This window comes from Macrobrachium nipponense, chromosome 4, assembly GCF_015104395.2.
Source record: "Macrobrachium nipponense isolate FS-2020 chromosome 4, ASM1510439v2, whole genome shotgun sequence".
Taxonomy (NCBI): Eukaryota; Metazoa; Arthropoda; class Malacostraca; order Decapoda; family Palaemonidae; genus Macrobrachium; species Macrobrachium nipponense.
This window is the reverse complement of record NC_061100.1, coordinates 132,990,653-132,995,652: the sequence shown is the minus strand read 5'-3', so window position 1 is coordinate 132,995,652 and position 5,000 is coordinate 132,990,653.

Below are 5,000 nucleotides of genomic sequence, written 5' to 3'. Positions count from 1 at the left end.
CAAGAGACAGAAGGATCTTGTTCCAGAAAATCAGAAAGTGGAAAAAAGGTCTTGCAAAAAGAAAAAAATGCATGGAAAGTTATAGAACTAAAAAGTAAGATAGAAAATGCAGAACAAAAGATTATACAATCAAAGAAAATAAAAATGAAAAAACGGGACTTGGAAGAAAAAACCCTATTAAATATCAAGCAAAACCCCAAGCTATTATACTCATATGCGAAGAAGATGAATAAAAGAAGAAGAAGATAAATAGGCCCTCTGAGAATTGAAGGGAGATTAACGAATGAAAAAAAGGAAATTTGCAACATACTGGCAGAACGATATAAGAGATTCACCCCTAGAATAGATAATGAAGATAATGATATAGAAGTAAGGGATGAAAATAGTGAATATTTAGCTGACATAGATTATTAATGAAGCTGATATTGTGCAGGCTATTAATGAAATTAAAAATGGAGCTGCTGCAGGGCCTGATGGAATTCCTGCTATTTTGTTAAAGAAAGTAATTCATTCTATCGCAAAGCCACTTGCAATATTATTAAGACAAAGTGTAGATACAGGCAAGATTTATGATGAGCACAAATTAGCATATATTACCCCTACTTTCAAAGTGGATCAAGACTAGAGGCAAGTAATTATAGGCCTGTGAGTCTAACATCACATATTATGAAAGTGTATGAAAGGGTAATGAAGAAAAATTTTATGAAACATTTAATAAAAAAATAATTTGTTTAATAAAGGACAACATGGTTTCGTACCCGGAAAAAGTACACAAACCCAACTGTTAGTCCACGTGAGAACATATTCAAAAATATGAAAAAGCGGAAATGAAAACAGATGTGGTTTATTTAGACTTTGCAAAAGCTTTTGATAAAGTAGACCATAATATATTACGAAGAAAATTAGAAAACACATATCGTGGATAAAGTAGGAAGATGGTTAAAAGAATTTTTTACACAACAGAAAACAGATAGTTATTGCAAACGACGAGAAATCGGATGAAGTCAAGGTAATATCCGGTGTGCCGCAAGGTACGGTGTTAGCTGCAATACTGTTTGTTATTATGATTGAAGACATAGACCAATAATGTGAAGGATTCGGTAGTGAGTAGTTTCGCAGATGACACAAGAATAGTAGAGAAATTACTTGTGATGAAGATAGGAACGCTCTACAAAGAGACCTTAACAAAGTATATGATTGGGCAGAGGTAAATAGGATGGTATTTAAACTCTGATAAATTTGAATCAATAAATTATGGAGACAGAGAAAGAAAGCTATATGCATATAAGGGACCTAATAATGAGACCATCACAAATAAGGAAGCAGTTAAAGACCTTGGTGTGATGATGAATAGGAAACATGTTATGCAATGATCAAATAGCAACTCTGTTGGCAAAATGTAAAGCAAAAAAATGGGAATGTTGTTACGGCACTTCAAAACAAGAAAAGCTGAACACATGATTATGCTTTATAAAACATATGTTCGTAGTCCACTTGAATATTGCAATATAATATGGTACCCACACTATCAAAAGGATATTGCACAAATAGAGAGTGTACAAAGGTCCTTTACAGCTAGAATAGAAGAAGTTAAGGACCTAGACTACTGGGAAAGACTACAATTCTTAAAATTATATAGTCTAGAAAGGAGAAGAGAACGCTACATGATAATTCAGGCATGGAAACAGATAGAAGGATAGCAGAAAATATCATGGAACTAAAAATATCAGAAGAGCAAGCAGAGGTAGATTAATAGTGCCAAAACTATACCAGGAAAAATAAGGAAAGCACACAGGACATTAATCCACTACGCACCAGCATCGATAATGCAGCGTCTATTCAATGCGTTGCCAGCTCATCTGAGGAATATATCAGGAGTGAGCGTAGAGTGTTTAAGAATAAGCTCGACAAATATCTAAACTGCATCCCAGTACCATACCAAGATTGGAAGATGCAAAATATACCGGAAGATGTACTAGCAACTCTCTGGTAGACATTTAGAGGTGCCTCACACTGAGGGACCTGGGGCAACCCGAACAAGATGTAAGGTCTGTAAGGTAAGGTAAGGTCTCTCTCTCTCTCTCATATGTGCTTATGAAGTTGAACGAATTGTCAATTAAGGAATTTCTCTCTCTCTCTCTCTCTCTCTCTCTCTCTCTCTCAAGTTCATATTTGTTGATAAAGTTGAACGAATTATCAATTATGGAATTTCATCCTCTCTCTCTCTCTCTCTCTCTCTCTCTCTCTCTCTCTCTCTCTCTCTCAAGTTCATATTTGTTGATAAGTTGAACGAATTATCAATTATGGAATTTGATCTAATCAGCGTTTCGGAATCTGTTCATCATTATTTGTGTATATATGCTTGCAAGTTGTCGCTAATTATGGTTCTCTATTGGCTGCCTCATTCACTCATTCGGTGTTGATGTGATGATCAGCAGTCTTTATGCAACAATTATGCAAACTGGTTTCATTATTTTTCAGAAGAATGATTTTTGCACACTAGAGCTGTCTGATGAATTTCCAGATCTTCAGATATTGACGCTTATAATAAATCAGTTGTTTGTACAAGTAAATGTCTTCTTCTTCTTCTTCTTCTTCTTCTTCTTCTTCTTCTGTCAGGGAGATGATGTCAAATAAAACCTGAGGCTGAGGAATGGGAGGATCCCAGAATGAAAATGGTTAATGTGAAATAAGAAGCATTCCTGCTTTCCACGGCTTTAACTCTAGTAATTTTCCAGATACAATGGAATGAATGGCTGGAGAGAGAGAGAGAGAGAGAGAGAGAGAGAGAGAGAGAGAGAGAAAATAATAATCTTGAAAGGAGATAGCAGGTCTTCGAGTTGTTAGTTGTAAAAGGGAATATTCAGATGGACATAAAAGACAGGTGGCAGCAGAATACCAAATTTTTTTTTTTCCTCTCCTTAAATGTTTTTGTCTCTATTTTAAAGATTGTTTTCTAAACGGAGACAGGACGTCTCGAGGGACACAAGCTGTGTCAGTGAGAGATCAGAGTGGAGGAGAAGGGCTCAGAGAATCAAGAAGAAGAAGAAGAAGAAGAAGAAAGAGAGAGGTGGCGGTGTTCTCCAGCCTCAGAGAATTTCTGTAGTGTACCCAATATGTACTCTGAAGGCCACGGGCCCGCGCCGTAATGGTGTTCCAGCTGGAAGGTCAGTGGCACCCGTACAGCTTCGGACGATGACACCGACTCAACATCCGCAGGGGAAGATACGGGCGGCGGACAGGTAGGTTGTTTCATTCCTGGGAAAAAAAAAAAAAATCTTTGATCCCGTTTCTGGCTGACAGACGGACGGCAATTCACGACCGCCTTTGAACCTGACAGAGGGAGAATCGAATGCCTACTTATTATTGGCACCCGTAACCGCGAGGTCCGTACGAACGGAAAACCACAATCCATTCCTGTTTCCTACGGACACCGGAAGTCCGCAGTATATCTCGACGGTTACGAACGAAGCGAAAGAGGAGCAGAAATCTGAAGTTCTCAGTCTTCTCGCCCTTAAAGGTTGGTTGGGACAAGGGCCATACGGACGGAAATCCAGAGTTCTGTCTCTTCCTTTGGCATAGCGTGACCTCTGGTCTACAATTCACAGGGGGGAAACGGTTGATTTGGACTAATGGAGAGTGGAAACAAGTGCCACCTGGTGTCTTGTTTGAAGAGTCCTGGAATTCCTCCTCCTCCTCCTCCTCCTCTATTCCTACAACGGGAATTGGAAAGTGGCATCCAGATTCTCTCCTAGGATATCTCATTCCAGTTGACTCAAGGGCTTGTACAGGGTTTGCCGAACGTTCTCCATAGGGATGGAACTTGAGTCAACGTTGGTTGCAACAACTCCGTCTTTTATTTATCTGTAAGGGAAATTCCTCTTCGTTGCATACATTACCTTTTAATAATTTTCAGCTTTCTAATTAAGGTATGCAACTCCTAACATGAAAGTTACGTAATAAAAAGCTGCCTTAGATTTTCTAGCGGAAAGTAAAACATAAAACTCTTCTCTTTTGAAACCCTAGAACCTTTCTTTCTTGAAAAAAAAGTCCTGCCTTTTTCATAACTCTCTCTCTCTCTCTCTCCTCTCTCTCTCTCTCTCTCTCTCTCTCTCTCTCTCTCTCTCTCTCTCCTTTGTCTGTATCCGTCGTTTCATCAGAATAAGATTAATCGTGTATAGAGGTTCTTATGCAAGTGTATCCTTCCAGCTGACAGATTCCAGCTAAGGAATGTATCGTATCAGTGGCTAGGAATGACGACAGACAGGATTTAGGGGAATTAATGTGGAAGAAATGGAGCACTGTAGACTTGTATTTTATATGATTTATATGTGAAACTAATATTTGTTGCATATGAATGTGCAAATGTAATTTTCTTGTGGACTGCTTCGTTGTTATTATTATTATTATTATTATTATTATTATTATTATTATTATTATTATTATTATTATTATTTTTATTATTATTTCAAGGCGATGGTTATATTTTGTTTGACTAACGATTAAAGAGGAAATAATGACGCTCTGTAGTTAATAAATAAGTAATTATTGTTGTTGTAATCATTGTAATTGAGAATTGCAAATGCAGACAGATCTGCAGTAGAGTAGAAGTTCAGGTACATAAAAATTGAGAGCTCATAATGTTCGGCTTGCGTCACTAATTATCTCAAATGAAGTGACTATTTTATGCACTATGAACTGTAATAAGTGAAACATCAAAAATCATCGTGGATCCTTCAAGAAAATTTTATTGCATCAGGTGGCTGGAACATACTAGGTTATTGTGAAGGGAATAAACTGTAACATGCATGGAGTAATCGTAGACAGCAGGCTGTTTTGATGCAGTTTTTATTTTGCAGAGTTATAATATAGAAAAAACTTTTAAAAAATTTTATAGTATAATTTTTATCACATAGAAAACAAGTACATTCTTCACTTTGGTCCCTGCTCTTCTCTTCCTAAGTTATTCCTTTTTATTGTCCGTCTCCCATTTTTTATTT